Source organism: Humulus lupulus, chromosome X (assembly GCF_963169125.1).
Source record: "Humulus lupulus chromosome X, drHumLupu1.1, whole genome shotgun sequence".
Lineage (NCBI taxonomy): Eukaryota > Viridiplantae > Streptophyta > Magnoliopsida > Rosales > Cannabaceae > Humulus > Humulus lupulus.
In genome coordinates, this window is record NC_084802.1 from 207,205,396 (window position 1) to 207,227,522 (window position 22,127).

The window sequence follows — 22,127 nt, forward strand, 5'->3', positions numbered from 1 at the left end:
CAAGATCTTAGATTTCCTATCCAAGAATAATGAATAAAGTTAGAGTGCTGAGTAGAAAACTATAAGAACTTAAGGAAAACAAAACCAAAATAAACTAGAGTTTGGAATACATTGAATGCTTCTATGAACGATCTAAACCTTGAACCGAAATGTGCTATAAACCTTACTTCCCAAGTGTTTGGTAAGCTTATAATCCCCAACCCAAGTGTTTACACTCTAAAAAAAAAAATAACCTAGCAGCTTGTAGCCTCTGAACTTAGCTTGATGAATGAATAAATGGCTGGGTACTAGGTCCTATTTATAGAGTTCAAGAATGAAAAGATCTTCATTTAACTTGAATAAAATAATGGCTTTTTAAGTGAAAAATATTTGAATTATCGTTCAGCAGAGGCTGAAGACTCGGTCAGAAAGATGCTGGACTTATCAAGAGGTTAAAGATTAAAATGAGAACGTTTTCAAAAACATTCAAAAGTATACTAAGGGAGCCGATATATCGCCCCTTGTAGGCGATATATTGCCCCCTATAGCTGCGATATATCGGCATACGCTGAATATTTAAACACGAAATTGCACATTTTCAGCTTAATTTGAATTGAGTAAACAACCTTGACTAAGACCTCTAACGTTTTCAAAGCTGCTGACAGACCCTAGGATATTCAAATATTACTCTTAATAAGTTTATTCCTAAAAAATACTTAATTATCATTAAACCTACACATGACAAGTGTCACTATCTTATTGGGTCTATCTAATAAATATCACCATCAATATCAGTCATATTAATCAAACCTTAGGTTAAAATTAATATTCTTAAACTATAGGTTAAACTTAGAAAATCTACAAGTGTTACTACGAGTGTCCAATTAAATCCTGGTCTGAACCAAAATCCACAGTCATTAAAATACTACTACAATTACTATTATTACTACTATCTAACTAGCTAAGTAAAGTTCTTGGACTCTACAGGCATAACCATATCGACCAGCGCTCAGCATGCTATTGCCGTCCTTGACTCATAAGTCAATGCTTTTCGACCAGCACTTAGCGTGCTAAGGTCGTCCTTGACTCATAAGTCAATGCTTTTCGACCAGCACTCAGCGTGCTAAGATCATCCTTGACTCATAAGTCAATGCTTTTTGACCATCGCTCAACGCTATTGCCGCCCTTGACTTATGAGTCTATGCTTTCGACCAGCACTCAACGTGCTAATGTCGTTCTTGACTCATAAGTCAAGTCTGGCACCCAGCCCTAGGATATGGTGTTATATTATTTTATAATATAATATAATGTAATATTATATTATTTTATAATATAATGGTTTAGATTAAATAAATGTGACAAAGAGTGTCACATATTGTTGTAACGACTCGGATTTTCAAGACTCAATAATGCGGAAATATAAATGTTTTCATTTAACAAAATGTCTCAAAAATCTGTATAAAAAAAACTTTTTAAAAGTCGTATGGCCATACTTAACATTTAGTTACAAACATATTTTATAAAGAGTAGAGTGAGCCTAGTTTAGGAAAATTACACAACATTTCCAAAAATAAAATGGCTTCCCAAAAGGTCGGTCCTCATGTACATTTGCAAGGTAGACTCCGACTCTCACTGCTCTGCCTTGCCCTTGCTCTTACCTACAACATGAAACAACTAGGTAAGCGAAAGCGCTTAGTAAGTTCAACCTTAAAACAAAGCATGCAGAGAATTAGGGTTCCAGATCCATCCGGACCCTACACAATCAATTTCAAGAACGCAAAAGCGTCCTGGCAAACTTATGGTCATGCCTGTTAACCAATTATAATTTATTTCCTATAAATAGATAAAAACCTGCACTCAGAATATCCCAGAGCAAGTAGATATATTATTTCACAACTATATCTTATTATATCTTATCAACAAATATATCCCTGCACTCAGAAAATCCCAGAGCAAGCAGATATATCATATCATAATATAATTCGAGACCAACGCTCGACAATTTCCAACAATTCAGGCGTAACGCGCCCTCCAACATAATTGCTAATCTGTAAGAGAGAACCGACTTTCAACACTAAGATCTAGCCAATAAATATCTCCATCAAGGGTAACTATTGCGTTACCTAGGGGATCACTACTTATCCAAGATCTAGCTAATCAGTGGTGCTGGTGAGCAGTTGCCCCTAGGGTGTTCAGCCTCACTCAATAATTATTATTATCATTTATATAGTTTCTGGTATTGTTAATATACACTATCAATAGTGTATATTTACGATTTTGATAGAATTTAATAAATGATGTGCCTTGAATAGGATTTGTATGGATTTGATTGATTGACTCTTGGTGAGTAGTTTTAAAATAAGCTAAGGACCTAAGGTAAGTAAATCTCACCTTTTGTGCTTAAGTGTAAGATGCATGACTACATTGATTGTGTATATCTGATGAGTTAAGTATGGGATGATGATGATGCACATGATAAGTGTAATGACCCAACTACTCTAGACTTTGGACCATTAACGAAAACTATCCATAGACACTAATCCTTAATAAAACTTACAAGTGAAATGATCATAACTTTATTAAAAACTTGTAAAAATAAATGTTAAACTTACTTAAAATTTAAAGTAGGATATGGGATCCCATTGATTTAAAATCAAAACATAACATAATTGTAATTAAAAGGGATTACATAATAAAGTGCGGAAAAATACACATTAAACCATAAGTAAAGAAACTTCATCCTCGAATCGAACTCTCGGCCCTTTGATTCCATTCTGCCTCAATACACATGCCCAAACTACCAAGAACCTTTCCCGCCATCAAAGCTATTTTCCTGCACATATAAACATAAAAGGAGTGAGCCTAATGCCCAGCAAGGAAAATCTAACACATAAACCATATACATAAATTTCATAATGTAACATAAACATATCATAACACATATGTCACATACATACTATAATGGCCATTATTACTTGGGGTCCCATAAACTAAAGAAGTCATATGCCCATTAGATTAGTGGGGCTTGCTAGCTAAGCAAGTCATATGCCCATAATTTATTGGGGCTTGTTAGTTGTACGGGTCACATGCCCAAGTCTACAATTATACATATTATAGCATATTACATAACACATAATCATAAGATAACATTTATCATAACATATAAATCATATAACACATAAATCCTATCCTATTTTCCTTACCAAAAATACCGGGATATGAGAACAGTTTTGGGACTTTGGAGCACTCATAAAAACCATAAATGGAAGGGTGAGTATACTAAAGAGAATGAGATGAAAAGAATGGAAGAACTATACCATTAAGAATATACTTACCAAAAACCTTATGTTCAAGAACTTAGATTTCCTATCCAAGAATAAAGAATAAAGTTAGGGGCTGAGTAGAAAACTATAAGAACTTGAAGAAAATAATATCAAATGAACTAGAGTTTTGGAATACCTTGAATGCTTTATGACCAATCTAAACCTTGAACCGAAATGTGTTATAAACCTTACTTCCCAAGTGTTTGGTAAGCTTAAATATGATTAAGCTTATAATCCCCAACCCAAGTGTTTACACTCTCACAATAACCTAGCAACTTGCAGGCTCTGAACTTAGCTTGATGAATGAATGAAAAATGCTTGGTGCTAGGTCCTATTTATAGAGTTCTAGGAATAAAAATCTTCTTTTTGGCTTTGAATAAAAATAATAAATTTAATTGAAAATATTTGAATATCCTTTAGCCAAAGGCTTAGGAATTGGTCAAATTTTTCAGAGAGATTTAAGGATTCAAAGCTTGATTTTTAAAACAAAAATAATAAAAACAAATAGAATCCTAACTTCAAACTCCCTAAATCTCGTAACTCTAAACTCCCCTGCAGTAAAATCAACATATCTGGAGCTGTAGAACTCCTATTTAGACTCTCTTTATACCGTTAGAAAGATAATTAAGTTATCTACAACTTTCTAGAAATAATATTTTTCAAAATTCATAACATAAATGGGTCAAAAATAGGTCGGAAGTTACAGTACCCTAAAATTACGAAAAATCTATTTAATTATCTAAATAACACAAATAAATAAAATTGTGATAAATGCCATGCTCCTAACAGATTTTGGTGAAGACAAGTCTTATATTTCCCTTATTTTATCATTAAAATAATAATTTCTTAATAATCATTCATATGACAAATGACATAATCCTATTGGCTCTATCTAAACCTTAGGAATAACCATGCTCATGACAAGTGTCATATTCTTATTAGCTCTATCTAAACCTTAGGTTATAATAATTATCGTATTAATAACCAACAATATTAATCAAACCTTAGGTTAAAATTAATATTCTTAAACTATAGATTAAACTTAGAAAATCTACAAGTGCCACTATGAGTGTCCAATTAAATCCCAGTCTGAACCAAAATCTACAGTCATAAAAATACTACTACTATTACTATTATACTACTATCTAACTAGCTAAGTAAAGTTCTTGGACTCTACAATAAGTATGTGAGGAATGATTATATGAATATCATAATGATGTTGTGTGATATATAAATGATGAATTTTCATGATATGTGAAAGATGTCTTACTTGGTTAAGATTGATATGAATTATGTGCAAGTATGTGTTCTTATGTTGATGAATATGTGGATTACTTTTATGTTCATGATTTTGTTATATGTTATGATATATGAAGCATTTAAGTTTTTAGGCTGGAAACCTTAGACTTGAGCCATAGCTCTACGTTAAGGTATAACAACGCCGCCAACCCAAAGCTTCATGTATTATGACTAAAGATGTTTTGAGTTATATGAGATGTGATACAATGCCTTGATTGAATACCATCAAACATGAATCATGAACATGAACATTGACATTTCAGAATCTACATATATGCATGGCATGTACAATTATGTGATACATTATTATGTGATATAAGACCATGCATAAGAATATGAGAAAAGTTATGAAATGCCTTGAAAAGTCTTATGTAAAGTTAAACATTTTAATGACATAAGGCTTAAGAAAAGTGATAATAAGATGTTTAAAAAGGGTGCCAATGTTTCGATGAAGCAATTAAGTAAGTTCAGTGAAGAAGACGGAGGTCTATAAGACTTATAGTGGCTGCCCACTAGTGTGGGCTAGGTCAGAGTTGACCATTCAGATATGTTTGCTATGTTCCCGTCTTTCTCCTCCATATGTGTAATAAGTACGACAGCTATGGCAACGATGAAATGAGTGTTATGATGAGCCTAGCTGTGATGATGGCTAGCCGGAGGAGAACCCATGGGATTCTATATGATATGTGTAACAAGCCTTACAGGCATTGGCCGAATCAAACAGTGTGCACAAGTGAAATTGGGCCCATAAAAATGTGAAAGTAAAAGAAAGAGCATTAAAGTAAAGTTTGAAAGTGCATGAGCAATAAATGCAATGCATAAGTATATAAGTCAGCATATTAGTATATGTGTACTTCAAACTCACGACATTCATATGTATGTGTATGCGTGAGATTTGCTTACTGAGCGTTAGCTCATTATGTTATTTTGCAACATTTTTCCTGGTGTGGCTTTAGATGTTGAGCAACTTGTGGAGCACAGACTCAGTAGCAATGCAATAGTGGTTTAGGGTTTTTCATATTGCTACATTAAACTTAAAGTATTCATACGTGTAATAATTTCTATTAATAAGTTTATATAAAAGTTTTAAATTTTTATGTATTTCTTAGTATCATTTTATTTAATTCATTTGGTCAAGTGCCTAACATACTCGCAAACCCTGGAATTACGAGTATGTGGCAGGCGTACCCTACCTTAGGAGCGTCACAGATGGTATCAGAGCCTTGAGTTTGTAGATGTCGTATCTCGTTATGTTATTAAATTTTGGGATCCGAAATGCTACTGAGTTTCGCTACAAGACAAGCCACACATGAATGGTTAGTATAATCTATAAATATTTTAGTTAATGTATGTTAATGATGTTGTATAATTGTATTAGAAACTCATTGTGTTTGAGTTTCCATGATATAAGTATGAGTTTGGATTAAATGATTATTCCCATACTTGGTAGAGAAACTGAAATTTATTATTTATCTGAATGCATGCCTTTATTATTAATGTGATAAATAATTGATAATTTATCGATGTCGATGTTTGGGTTTTTATTTGCTTTGAAAGTGGCCTATCAGTTCAGTTAGTATGTTAAAGGGTTAATATGTTAGGTTAGTGTTTTGGAGAGCAGAGTTTTAAGTTGTCGCTGAGAGCACACACAATAAGAAACTTTAGTGGAATTAGAAAATAGTAATATATATATATATATAAAAGTACATAATACATTTAAAATTTTGGGAGTCACATTAAGGACTGGGGTTCTGGACACGTTCTACCTCGTGATCTACTTTCGTTGTTCAACTATAAGGTTTTTCCCAGTAGTTTGAAGTGTCTGACATTTTTCCTTCATATCGGTTGAGTAGTTAGCCACAAGTTTAGTTAAAGACCCATTCTCCTTAACCAACTTCTCGTTCTCTCGAGTCAATCTCTTGTTGACCATTCTAATGGTTAACATCTCTTGTTTTTGCGTTTCTATATACCATTTCAAGTGGTCAACCTCTTGTGCTCTTGCAAGAACCCGTTGGCCTAGGTTTGAGACTGATGCTGCAGCCTGAGTGGTAAAGACTAAGGAATCTTTTACAGCTTGTAGGTCTGACCTTTGAGATAAAATTGTTTGGTCTTTAGGGGTGAGTATGCTTTGACCTATACTAACGACCACCTTTTTATTGAGCATAATTGAATCCTCCACTGTGACAAGGCCAGCATTAGAGTAAAATTTGGGAAGCCAAACTTTGGGAAATTGAGTCTTTTGTTCTTGGATGTTTACAGTAGGATACACCATTGGCTGTGGTAGGGGTTCAGAATTTTTTGGCGAAGGTTCGAAAGTGGGTAGATTTGGCTCAGGTAAAGCTAAGGTTAGGTCTAAGTTCATCTGAGATGATGAGGATGCCATGTATTGCTTAGTGGGGGAAATGGAAGGAAGTAAGAATGATTTGGTTTTCAAAAGCTTGAGATTGATTGTGTTTGTAATGACCCAACTAACTCTAGACTTTGGACCATTAAAACTACTTATACATAAACACTATTCTTAAGAAAACATACATATGAAACATTCATAACTTTATTAAAAACTGTAAAACAAAGGTTAAAATACATAAAATTCAGGGTAGGATATGGGATCCCATTGTTTGAAAATAAAACATAACTTAAATCTTAAATAAATTCGTTACAAAATCAGGTGCGGAAAATACATAGAAAACATAATTGAAATGACTAAAAACAACTTCGTCCTCGAATCGTTCACACACTCCACTGAATCCATTATTCCTCAATACACAATCCCAAGCCGCCAAGAATCTTCCCACCGCCATAATTATTTTCCTGCACATATAAAATAAATGAATGAGCCTAATGCACAGCAAGAAAAATCTACTAAAAGCATGAATCATAAACATAAACATAAACTATAAACATATAACATATGACTATAAAGACGTATACCATATAGGACTATACTATTAATGACCATTAAAACATGTGATATACCATCTACGTCCCCTGTTTAATATCTGAGGTAGGTTAGATCACATGATAGTTTATGATAACTCATCTAGGTCCCCTGTCTAATATCTGAGGTAAGGTAAATCATAACTACAAACATAAAAAAATGATAAACACTAGGGCACTAAGCAACTATGAGCCCTAGATAAAACATAACATAACGTACTATAGCATAAACATATTATACATAAACATACACATAAGCATATAGAAACTATCCTATTTTCCTTACCAATATCGGGATGTGAGAACAAGGACGGGATTTTGGAACACTCCTAAAACCAATAATAGAAATGTGAGTATTTCTAAAAGAAAAAGATGAAAAGAAATGAACTAAAACCACTGAGCAGAAGAGCTTACCGAAAAGAAACTTCAAGTTCAAAGAACTTAAATGCCTAACCAAGAATGGAAAATATTGAGTTAGGATTTGAGTAGAGAAAAGCTATAAGAACTAATGAAACATACAGAAATGAACTAGGAATAGGAATACCTTTGAATGCACTATAACCGAACTACACCTCGATATCGAAAAACACACTATTAACCTTACTTCTCAAGTGTTTAATAAGCTTAAGATGATAAAGCTTATAACCCTAACCCAAGTGTTTAACACTCTAAAGTAAACCTAGTAGCTTGAAGGCTCTGAACTCAGCTTGAAGAATGAAAGAAATGGCTGGGTACTAGGTCCTATTTATAGAGTTCAAGAATGAAAAGATCTTCTTTTAGCTTGAATAAAATAATGAATATTTAATTGAAAAACATTTGAATAATCGTTCATCAGAGGCTTAAGACTCGGTCAAAAGGATTCTGAGGCTTGCCAAGAGGTTATGGGTTGAATTGAGCTCGGTTTCAAAATCATTCAAAAATATTACCCTGGAGCCGATATATCGCCCATGGTAGGTGATATATCGCCTGGGCTTATATTCCCGAGGCTCGTCGAAACGTTCGTGCGAAGTTACGTGCTTTTCGTTTTCCCCGAGTGGCGATATATCGCCCCTAGAGCTGCGATATATCGGCATACGCTGAAATATTATACACGTAATTGCACTTTTTCAGCCTAATTTGAATTGAGTAAACAACTTTGACTGAGTCCTATAACGATCTTAAAGCTGTTGGCAGATTATGGGGTTTTCAAATATTACTCTTATAAAGCTATTCCTAAAAAATACGTAATTTCTTAATAAACATGCACATGATAAGTGTCATGATCTTATTGGTTCTATCTAAACCTTATAGTATAATAAATAACATCTTTATAATCAGCTATATTAATCAAACCTTATGTTATAATTAATATTCTTAAACTATAGGTTAAACTTATAAAATCTACAAGTGTTGCTACGAGTGTCCAACTAAGTCCCGGCTTGAACCAAAATCCACAGTCATAAACATACTATAACTACTACTAGCTATTACTATTACTACTACTATCTAACTAGCTAAGTAAAGTTCTTGGACTCTATAGTGTTCTAGTGTGTATGTGATGAATTTTTCTTTATAGAAGCATGTGTTAAACTGTTGGGTCATTGGATCCTTGAATCAGGTTGTTTTCAAGATATATATCACATATTTTATCTTGTTTAATATGTGTTACACTATGATCTCTGATGATGAAATTCAAACTTATTAAATGTTTTCGACAAAGGAATCACTTCTATTGATTTTGTGATCCTGATTTGAACATAGAAACAGTTTGTGAATTACTTATTGAATCGAGGTGATAAATGTTAATTATTGAATTACTCTGTAGTGTGAATTACTTTCGGGGGTTAAATTATAGTATATTAGCTGCTTTATTCCGAAAGTAAGTTAATGTATTACTTGGGTGAAGTGATGACTGAGTATTATTGGTATAGGTGTTGAAATGAGACATGCCTATCTTATTAGACATGTGGGAATTATTTGTTTTAGTAGATGAAGTGGTGGATTGGTCAGTCAAGACTTATCCCACGTTTTATTCAATGATGAGACACTAAACTAAGTGTGTGAATTTCCTAGTGGCCACAGTTATTTGCATTCTATCATAGTATCAATACGCCCTTATTATTTTTATACATTTGGAAACAATTTTGATTTTTAAATGTTTTCTTAGAGAAAGAATGAGAGTCAGGCTTTTTTGAACTGGTACCTAATGAATGGCATATCTCACTATTTTTCATTCAGGGCAAGAATTCGGTTTTGACAACGGAAGGGTTTCACAGAGACTTGGTTTTAAAGAAAAATCTCCATCGACTATATAATTGTTTTCTAGTTATCCATTTTTTTTTATATGTGCTGATAAACTTTTTATTGAACAAACTTGTTGCTCAATTTAGCATCTATCATCAAGGTATAACCAGTCAATTGCATCTGCTTAAAAAAAAATTGACTGTAAAAGATGAATATCATGGATGTTTTCATGATGATGGTCATTTTCCCTTCTTACGTTGTGTGGTTTGTGTTCAGAAGTATAGATGATGAGGATTCCTTTGTATTTTCGTATACATTCATTGTACTTTATACTCTTGTTATAGCTCTTTTCCTTTCTTTTCATTTTGTAATTCACATGTGAGGTGTTTATACATCCTTGTCTTTTTATATATGATAAGGATTACAAGCCAAGAATAAGTTTTGTTTTCCGGGGTGAAAGTGTTGTGTATAAAACCTTGTGCAGTATGATGTTATTTTGCTTATAAGGAATCGTAGTTTTCTTCTCAAACTATCCAATTTATTTTAAAATTTTGAGGATGAAATTATTTTAATAGGGGAATGATTGTAACACCCAACATTTTCATAATACATTTTTATTATAAATCAGAGTTTCAATACATAAAATGTACAATTTTACAAATTTAAGAAATAGTAATGGAAAAATAGTGTTTAAATATGATTTTATGTTATTAACGAGATTAAAGAGAGAGAGAGAAACTTGAATAGTCAAGTATTGGACCCAAATGTCATATAATTTTAATTGGGAATTTTTATAAAATCAAGAAAGTTTTGTTAAAGGGCTTATTTGAAAAGAATTTTAATATTTTGTGGTCCAAATGTAATTTCAAAAAAAAAGAAAGGCTTCAACCTTATTTACCGGTAATGTAATGCCCCGGATTCCCTAATGTGGTTTAACGACCGGATTAGTAGGCCGGGAGGGCCATAATTGTTTAATTATGCTGTTAAACGTGTTTATGTACGTTTATGAGAATTATATTATAATATAATGTTAATTGTATGCATGTCGGTGATATATGTTGAGACCACATTATGATGTGGGTTTGTTCGAGCTGTTCGACATGAGACGATCGTAGATGATTGATTAGCGGTTTAGTCACAACGGGATTAAGTGTCGGGACTTGGTTTGAGTCTCGGGGTGATTTTGATGATTAGAGCGTTACCGGGAGATAAAGGGTAACGGGATGTGAATTATTGGTGTTTATGATTTTCGAGAATAACGGGAATTGGAGAGCGTTAATTATGATTAACGAGATAGGAGGAAAGTACCAAAAATGCCCTTGGGAGTCTTTAGAAACCATTAATTGACCTAGGGGTAAAATGGTCATTTCACCCCTAGGATAGATATAACCCTTATTCAGCTGAAAAAGGTGATGGAAAAACAGAGTGTTTTTGAGAGTCCTCCCGTACCTTTTTCTCTTCACTGTTCTTTGTGATTTCTGAACCAACTTTGAGGATTCTAGCTTGGGAAGCAAGCCTTGGGAGATTGGGAGTATGTTCCACTAGTGAAGGCCATCATAAGCCAAGCTTTGGGTAAGTTTCTAACCATAGTTTCTCTGGTTTGCTCTGTTTTAGTTTTGTTTTGCAGCTGAAATGTTTAAGGTGAATTCATGGGTTTTGTTGGGAGTTTTGGCTAGGGTTCCCATGATTGTGATGTTTGGGATGTGTTGGGATGGTTTTTGGGTTCATTTGGCATCAAGAATAGGCTTTGGAAGCTTGGGAATCGAGTTAGAATCGAAGGAGATGAAGAAAGTCGGTTCAGGGGTGTTCTGGGCTGGAGGTAGCGCTACAGCGCCCACCCTAGGGCGCTATAGCGCTCCTCAGGAGGGTTTCTGGCACTTGGGCGGTTCTGAGTATAGCGCTGTAGCGCTAGGGGTTGAGCGCTGTAGCGCTACCCTGTTCCTTCCAAACCCCGTTTTGAGTGTTTTTAAGGGTTTTTGACTTGGGGTTTCAATCCTTAAGGCCCGGGATCGATTCTACTCACCGTGTGGGCATGTTTCGAGGTCCCGAGGGTGGTGCTTAGGTTAAGACCCTATTAATGTGGACTCTCATTAATGGAGGTTATAATTGGTTGTGATTAGGTAACCGTTAAGGAGCTAAAAGACCGATCGTTCTCAGGGGTCGTCTTTATCATACTTCTCGCTCGAACTTGAGGTAAGAAAACAGTGTATGGACACAGTTGCACCCTGTACAGGTATATGACATGCATGGTTTGATATTGAAGCATGTTGGTTGATATACGTGAACGTGGATTGCATATTAAATGCTAATGAATGATGATCACCTGTTTAAGACACTGACTAGTCAGGGACCGACTCTAAAGTCGATGATCACGCATTGAATGGCTCTATGGCATTAATGCGGGACTGGCCCTAAGGTCGATGGACTTATAAGCGCTTGCCTGGTCTACGACCAGATGACTATAGCCAAGGTATATGACCCCGGTGACCGTTTGTCACGTGGCTAAGGGACGTTGTCCATAGTTTCGGCTCTAGAGTCGTGAGGAAGGTTATGTTGGTGACCAATCACCATGCACCTGTCCTGAACATGCTTATGAAAGAAATCACTTATCGGTTAAGCCCTGGTGACCCTATCGTCACATGGCTAGAAGGAGCGATGCTCATTACTGTGACTTTTGGCTATTGTCACCTATTTGTTGGACTGATAGTCCTGAATGGTTATTATGGCCGTTGTTGATATTACATCATGTTCTATTATGTTTTCTTGCTGGGCCTTGGCTCATGGGTGCTATGTGGTGCAGGTAAAGGAAAGGAAAAGCTTGGCCAGCCTTGAGTGGAGAGCTTGGGCGATGTAATGTACATACAGGGCCGCTTGACTGCCACGGTCAAGGAGTTCTCAGAGGGACTAGGGGTTTACCCTATTTTTGTCGCTTAGGCCGGCGGAGTTTGTAAATTGAAACTGTAGCGACTCTTTTGTAACTTGAACTACTTGTAAACATTTTAAAAGGCTCATGAGCAGTTTATTTACTTAATGAAATGTACCCTTTCCTTTTTACTGGTTTTCTACCTTAACCTGATAATAACACTTAGATCACGTTTTTAACCAAAGGACTCGGGTAGCGGGTCAAATTTCCGGTTCACCGTTCTCCGTAACTGTTCTGGGGTAACCAGGGCGTTACAGGTAACCTCTCTCTCTCCTCAAAAATTTTCTTCTCTTTCTCTCTCCTTCTCTTCCTCTTTCTTTCTCTCTCTTTTTCCTCTTTGTGCGCTACTGTTGCTGACGACGAACGACCATATTCCGGCCACCACATATAGCCACGCGCCGGACCGTTGGATTCAGAGGCTTTCGAACTATCGACCATGCGGGAATCTAGAGCTTACTTGCTGATTAAACACCTCAATCGGTCGATTTAAGTTCGGCCACCACGCGACTTCAAAGTTGCGATTCGGCCACCTCAGGCATCCATTTGCAGATCCGTCACCACCATCGTGTTCCTCGTGTTGTGGGATTCAAAACCCAATAACTTGTTCCCACATCTACCATAGTTGGGTTGTAACGCCCTAAACTCCAGGGACCGTTACGGTGTGCCTTGTAAATAGTGCTAAACTCGCTAATCGAGTCATTTGGCCAAAATCGTGTAACTAAGTATGATTAGCGGTTTAGGGATTAAATTTTTTGGTTAAGATGTAACGTTTCATTAGAACATTTATTATATACATTGGGATCCCAAAAATATAATTTAAAGGTCTATTACAAGAAAATATTTACAACCAGCCGATCTAAGCGGCAAAACAGGGTTTAACCCTAGTTCCTCTCCTTCAAACCTCAGCCATGGTGGTCGAGCAGATGCATATGTACACATCGTCACCTAAGCTCTCCAACTCAAGGATGGTCTAGCTTTCTTTTGCCTTTACCTGCACCACATAGCACCCGTGAGCCGAAGCCCAGCAAGAAAACTCAATATGCTCATGAACAAGTAATAACATGTTGCTAAATCATTATAGGCATGCCTAGCAGTAACAACCCTACTCATGCATGCAAGCAGGTACAAATACATGTTTGTGAAGTCCTGCGCTCTGAGTAGATGACTAATAAGTCTCTCGCTCTGAGGTCGATGACTAATAAGTCTCTTTGAGGTAGATGACTAATAAGTCATTCCTTGACCAGTTGACTAATAAGTCACTCTCTAAATAGATGACTGATAAGTCCATCTCGGTCAGATGACTGATAAGTCCATATCGGAGGTCCCATACCCTCCTAGCCATGTGACGTGTAGGTCACCTTAGCCTTTCTGACTCTGGCTCTAAGTAACTAGCCCTTAGACTAGACAAGCGCTTTTAGTTTTCATCGAACTTGAGGTCGGTCCGGAATTAATGCTCATTTGAGTCATTCAATGCAGATGTCGATTAGATCTAATCTTTCGGCTTGCGTTGAACACGCTAATACCGTCCTTGACTCATAAGTCAATGCTATACGACCAGTGCTCAGTACTACTGTTGATCTTGACTAAAAAGTCACAGCTTTACAATCAATACTGACACCAATGCCGATCCCTAGCTAATAAGTCAGTGCTTCCTCAATGAGGTAATACAAACAGACATATATCATATGTCAAATATTCAAATATAAGACATTTAGCATGCTCATTTAGAAATCAAAAGCATAATTATAATCATGCACAATTACAGAGACTCAAGCTCTGATCATTCTCATAATCCACATTCATGCCATGCCCTAATCTCATGTATCTTATGCATTTTCAATGCAATCAATGTCCACATATAGAGCACTTAACATGCCTCACGAATAACCATGCATGTCACATATGGGGTGCAGTTTTCTTACCTTGGGTTCGAGCGAGAAATAATATAAGAATGACCCTTGAGAACGATCGACCTTTTAGTCCCTTAGCGGTCACTTAGTCATAACCAATTGGAATCCATTAATAAAGTAAATCTTAAAAAGGTTTATAATCTAAAACCTCACTCCCGGGATCCATCGCACACTCTCGAGAATCTCAATCTACCCAAACGGGGTAAAGGAACCCATCCCCGAGCCTTAAGAGTCATCCCGAGCCCTAAAATAGGCTTGCTGGAAAATGAACTAGCGCTGTAGCCCTATTAAATGACGCTGAGGCGCTATTTCAAGTCAGAGAGGCCCAGCTCTTTGCCCTGCCTAGCGCTGCTGCGCCCTGAATGGCACTGCTGCGCCAACCATAGACCAGAAACTTTCTGGTTTTCCCTCCTTGCAATTTCCCTTGAAACCAACCCTCCAAACCAATCCCAAACATCACCCAAACATCCAATTCAACCCCAAAACTTCATACATATCACAACATCTTCAAAACCCAATCAATCTTACTAAAAAACTCTCATTAATTCCAACTATCCACATCAAAATCTATAGGCAAAGAAAAACAGAGCAATACTTGAAATTTATGGATAAATCTTACCTCAAGCTGGATTTAGATCCTCTTCAATGGATGAACTAAAGTTCTAAGCCTTAAACCTTGATTTCCTAACTTGTTTCTTCAAATTAGGTTCAAAAATTCCAAAGGAAGAAAGAGGAGAAATGGTGTACGGGCGAGGGAGAGAAAGAAGGATGATGATGCTCTGTTTTTTACAATTCCACAGCCTTCTAATGGCTTATAACAATCCTAGGGGTGAAAAGACTAAAATACCCCTAGGTCAAATAAATCCCTCTAAAGACTTCCAAGGGTAAAACCATCATTTCCCGCCTATCTCATTAATTATAATTAACACCCTCCAATTCCCGTTATTCTCAATATTCCCAAATGCTAATAATTCATATCTCGTTACCCTTTAATTCCCGGCAACGTTCTAATCACCAAATTACCCTGAGACTCAAAACTAAACCCGTTATGACTAGACCGATAACTTGCATTCCATGATCGTCTCATGCCGAATGACTCGAACAAATCCACATATCATGTGGTATTATTTATAATTCACCCACATGCATGAAAATACACAATCACGCCCTCAACGGGCCAAATTACCAAAATGCCCTTATAATAAAATATGGACCCATATGTATGCATTTATCATCATATAATAATATAATTTACATAAACATGCACATTAACATTAAATAGCATAATAAATCAATTATGTCCTTCCGGCCTCCTAATCAAGGTCTTAAACCTTATTAGGAAATTTGAGGCATTACATGGGTGGTGGGCCCACCACAAGCCACCGCGATCCACCGTAGACCAACGGTCAAAAACTTAGTTTCGAGGTTCTGGAGTTCGTTTTGAGTTTCAGAAAATCATCGTTTAGCTTGTTGTGAAACCCGATCATTGTGGTATAATTTCTTTGACCTATATATTGTGATTGATTAGAGTAATTGTTATTATGTGTACCTGTAGTATGTATTTATATATTCTTGATATATTGAATATTTTTCTGTAATTATATTGGCTGCCTGGGATTATATGTATTTCTGATACATGTTTTGATTTTGGGTTTGTCCATTTTATAGCCGTTATGGTGCCAAATTTTATAGAAAATAATAGACAATTAATAAATTTAAAAATAAAAGACATATTTAATTGATTTTCTATTAATATGGAAATTATTACGATTAATTAATTTTATTGTTATTATTTTGTTAAGTAAATCAAGAATATAATTTCATGTATATATATATAAAGTGTGATTTATAGTAAACCTATTATTTAACAATTATTATTATATATTAATATTTTTGTTAATATTTGAATATTAAAATAATATCAAATATTAGTTTCTTACAGTTATTGATATTTGTGAGACCATTGAATTTTGGAGAAATTATATTTATTATATCACTAGGATTGATATTATGACTAATTAATAATAATATAAATATTTATATTTATGTTATTATCATTATATCGATTATTACAATTTTATGTTAAAAATATGTTTTCTTTTATAAAATGACTATTTGAATATATACATTCACATACGTATTGTTATTGAGGTATTTTGTTATTAATATTGAAATAAGTTTATTTATAAATGATAATTATTATTGTTGTTGTTGTTGTTCTTCTTATTATTATTATTATTATTATAAGAGTACATTATCTTATGAGCAAGGTTTAATGCATGGTTTTATATGAAGAGTTATTTGCATTATGTTGATAATAATTATTATTATCATTTATATAGTTTTTGGTATTGTTAATATACACTATCAATAATATATATTTACGATTTTGATAGAATTTAATAAATGATGTGCCTTGAATAAGATTTGCATGGATATGATTGATTGACTCTTGGTGAGCAGTTTTAAAATAAGCTAAGGATCTAAGGTAAGTAAATCTCACCTTTTGTGCTTAAGTGTAAGATGCATGACTACATTGATTGTGTATATCTGATGAGTTAAGTATGGGATGATGTTTAACGCCCAAACGTGACTTCCACTTAGCGGTGGTTGTAGTATTGTTTACCGAGTTTTTCGGAAACGAATACAAACAGAATAATAAAAAGATAAGAACTGTAAAAGTGCTGAAATGTAACTAAACAAACATTGTTTTTACGTGGTTCAAGCGTTAACGAGCCCTAGTCCACGAGTCGATGTTATTATACTTGGAAAGGATTACAGTAAGATGGCTGGTGTACAAGAACTTCACACACTCACAATGTTTCTCTCGGGTTCTCTTGAAGAAGAAGAAGCTAGAGAGATTTTAGCAGAGTTCTTGCTATGTGATTTGTTGGCCGTCCCTCTTCTTGTAAAATGAAGGGGTCTTTAAAGCTAGGGTTTCGGATTAGGGTTTTTCTCTACGTACATGAGTCTTAATTACACCAGCCATAAATAGGGGATACAATTACTGTAGTAGCATGGCTACAAGACTCTATGTGGGTATATTTACGTGAAAGTATGGGGAACACACAAAGTCAGCCGTCTTTTCCAAGTTGTCAGCGGAACAGTAGGCGAAAAGGTACCCTTAGGCGTGCTGGGATGTGTGCGGCTTTGACCTGACGGGCGTGTCAGGCGGGATCCTGTGTCAGGCGGATATCATTCCAAATATGCCTCCTCCAGGACTCGACCGTTTGGTTTTGTTCCGTGCGAGGCACGGAACTGTTTCCGCGGAGACCACTCGAAGAGTTTCTCCTGGAAGGGGCTTCCCCGAAGGATACCCCTTCGGGAGTCCGGGAGAGTTGACGAGTTTCCGTGTTGTGTTTGCTTGGGAGAGTAATCCGGACACTAAACGGGAGAGGCGAAGCCTTTCTGTCCTTCCGCGAGCTCTGGTCACCTACCGTGAAAGGCATCGATAATTCTGCTTCCCCGAGGACATCAATCTAAACGCTATCCGGAAATATGGATAACATTTACCCCCCAAGGTCACGGAGCTTTGAGAGATCCGGGAGCTTGTACAGTCCTCCGGGTATTTCGGTCTCTTAGATTAGGCGAGGGGCCACCTTCTGTGTTCCCGGAAGGGTTCCTTTTTCCCGCCTGAGTGTTAGTATGAAAAAGAAAGGGAATTTCTTCTGTTTGAACTCAAGTACTCAAGTGCGGCAAGGACCACGTGTCCTGCTGGGAATGGTTCTGCGACCAAGACGTGTGCGTGAGGCGACTGGTTGAGTATGCGTGCGTCAGTCATCTGAGTAATGATTTGACGGTTTTTAATGGTACTCCGGGCCCGAGGTGGTGTAATGATGGGAAATAAATACTTTATTCCCATCCGAGGAGTCATAAATAGGATCGTCGCTTCATCTCCAGCTGTTGGATCTGATGCACACGGAATGGGAAGATCGGGACCGTCCATTTGAGGAATTCGAAACGACTTCTTCCCTGCTATAAAAACGAGGGAAAGGACCTTTCTTCCTCTTTACGCTTTCAAATTCTCTATCTTTCGGATTTTCGGATTTCCAAACCTTCGAACTCTCAGGCTTCCCAGCTTCCGTTCCTCCGAACTTGCCACTTCTTTTGGTAAGGATCTGGAAACTTTTCTTTTGATTTGGCAGTGGGTTTATTCGCCGAAGTTCCTGGTTTGAATCGCCGTTCGTCTTTGCAGCTTTTACTTCTCGCGATTGTGCTGTGCAGTGATCCAGTTACTCCTTCAACCTCCAACTACCCGAATATCAGTAAGTATTTCTACTTTGCTCTTTCCTCTCAAACCTTAGGTTGTTGGTAGTTGTTAGAGTGGAGGTTTCTGCCATTATCGCTTATGTGCATGCGTGAATAGGGTTTTGGTAGGCATGTGATTGATGTGAGTCGATAAGTAGCCTTTTTTGCATGCTTTGGCGATTTGCATTTGGAAAGTCGTTCCTTGTTTTGCTGTTTTAGGGCATAAGCGTGAACGCCTTTAGGGTGTCTTTCTCTGGAAAAACACTTCTTTTGGTGGGCTTAGGCTCGGAGTCTGAGTCTGGTTCCTTGCTGCCCTTCGAGTGGCATGGTGCCAATCCCTCGGCAAGCTCGGTGGGAGCCTCTCCAAGCAGTTTCGGGGAGGGTCTCCCCGACGCCTTTGATACCACTAGGGTATGACAAGGGTGCTGACTGCTTAGAGTGTTTTCTTCTTTCTTTCTTTTGTCCAGTGACGAACATCTCAAAGGAACAACTCCTTGCTGTGGGGGAGGCTGATTCTGCCCAGGAGAAGGGTTCTCCTGTCGCTGGTGCAAAGGGGAAAGGAAAGGCGAAAGTGGTCGCGGCTAGCCCACCGACTTCCAATAGTTCAATCTGGGAGATGGACCAAAAGCCGAACCTTTTCAGGAATTATGGCATGCTGGAGCTGTATTCCTCCGAGGCAGGCCTGAAGAACATCCCAGGTCTGATGTGGCACCGTCTGTCGGTGCTGGGCGAGTCGGCTAGCCAGAGTCACGAGGGCTTTGGTGCCTGGAGCTGGGCACACATAGTGTGTGGGGCGCACCTGCCCCTAAGAAGTTACTTTGCCAATTTCTGTGTGAAGGCGGGGATTGCCCCCTTCCAGTTGATTCCTCCCAGCTACAAGCTCCTAGCGGGGTGGTTCATCTTTTGCAAGTCCCGGAAACTGGAAGCTCCTACCCCGGAGGAGGTGCTGTACTTCTACGGGTTGAAGTCTCAGCCTATGAGGGGTCATTCAGACAAGGTGGGGTTTTACAGGCTGGAAAGGCACCCGGACGTGATGTGCCCCACTTGTCATACCGCGAGGGTTCCAGACCTCCGGGAATACTGGTTCCTGACGACTGGCTTCCCGCTGAAGAGGGTGCCAGCCCTATCCTTGGACTTCAAAATCCCTGGTAAGTGCTCCTTCCTCTCCTTTTCAACTTTGTTTCTTTGCGTTTGATTTGCCTTTTGGGAGGATCTCTAATGCTAGTATTTGAATTTTGCAGAAGTCGTTCCGCGGACACCTCGCTGTGCGGAGATGATAAGGAGGTCCAAGTTCTACGAAGGGCTTTCTGAGGAAGAGTTGAAAGTGGAGGGACTTGTGACCTCCGAATCTTTGAGGGAGTATGGGCTACTCGCCTCTTTCCAAAACATCGAGCCAGTGAGTGGCAGGGGGCAAACTCAGGTGTCTGCCGACATCCGGGAGCAGATTGCCCTGGAGCTGTCCAAGGTGATCAACCAAGCAGCCCGGGACGAGAATACTTTATCTCCTAGTTGGGCGGAGAGGTTCCCCGACCCCCAGCCGGAGGAAGAGGAGATCGAGGCCCGCCACGCCGTGGCTTACCCTAACGAAGGGGCTCCGGGGGCTAGTACCTCCGGGAGAGGTAAGACTAGTTTTCGATTGATCCACACCCCCAGCCTGTCTGAGGTTTCTCGGACCTCTCAGATGGGGTTTGATCCCCGTTTCCTTAGGCTAGATCCGTGTAGGATACCCTTCGACAGATATTGTGACAGGGTAGATGAGCTCCTCGGGTGTCTGAGTGACGGTAGTCTGCCAGAAGGTGTCATCATGGTTGACCCTTCTTCCCTCAGCATGTCATTCCCGGACTTCAAGGAGTACGGGAGCTTCCTGGAGCAGGAAGCGGTGTTTTGTTTTGCTCGGGGAAGGCCATCCACGTTTCCCGTGCATGGTCGTCCCTTTCAAACTTTTCTTTTCCTTGTTTCTTGTTCCCTGCTGGCGGGCTTGCTTGTGCTTTTATGTTGTTGATTGTCTTGTCTTCCGCTTATCTTCTTTCTCCTTGCTTGTTGGTTCGTTAACCTTGCTTTGTACGTTTCTTGCAGAGTATCCAGAAGCCAAGATGCTGGGGAGGGTTACTTTGCTCATTAAGAAGGCTGCCACCAGCCAAGACCCGCCCACGGGGAAAGGACGGAAGACTAAGGCTGGTAGGGGAGGTAAAGCTGCCTCCCCCAAGAAGACAAGTGGCGAGGCGCAAGCGTCTCCGGGGGTAGAGAAGTCTCCTGCCGACGGGCCTTCCGAGACTATGACGGTCTCAAGTAGCAGCAGCGACGGGGAAGGACTTGTGTTCCCCGTGAAGACAACTGGGGTGAGCAAGCGTCCCGGAGAAGATGCTGAGGGTGCTAAGAAGAAACGCCTTAGACACTCTTCTCCTGGTCGAAGGCAACAACAACAGCAACGACCGCAACCACAACCACAACAACAGCAGCAACAAGAACAACATAGACAATCACCAACGCCACAGCGGCAGCAACTACATCATCCAAACCAGCAGCTGCAACAAGGGCAATTACTTCCGCTGCCGCAGCAGCAAAAGCAACAGACCGGGGCCTTAATACCCCGTCTTCCTCCTCCTCCAGCCCAAAGGGAGTCCAACCTTTCGGGGTCTCCTTCTTCTCAGCAAACAAACCTTCCTCTGCCTGGCTTGAAGTTCCACTTCCCTCGGAAGCCAACCAGCTTCCCCGCTGCCCTCCTGGAGGGTGTAAGACGGGCCGATAGTTTTTTGAAGAGGCGGTTAGAGGCGGAGAAGGCTGTTACTCAGGGAAGGGCAGATAACTTGTCTGCCGTGAAGAGAGCTGAGCTGGCCGAGGGGGTGAGATCCCTTCACCCGGCCGGAGCGGTTTTGGATGGCCCAGCCTTGGAGAAGAGGCTGGTGCCTAGGCTCGGACGTGCATTGGCGCCGTTCGGAGCTGAGATGATGGAGGACATGGCCCTGAGCTTGTGCGAGCTTAATTCTGAGAAATGGGCCATCAGTAGCAGTAAGGATCCGCTGTTGCTGACACACGCTGTGAAGCAGCAACTGTCCGGGGTAGGCTGTCAGTTGCGTTTTGGGATCACTAGTCTTAGCGCATTTGGTTCTGCTTAACTCATTCTGTTTTCTTTCCTTGCAGGCCTCTATGATCGCGGAACGCTCGTTCCGGGAGGTGGGTGCAGTTCTGGTTCAGCTGGAGAAGAGCCAGCTGGCTCGCCAGGTCTTGGAGGCGGAGAAGCAGAAACTGACCCAACAGGCCTTGGAGGCTTCGGAGAAGATTGAT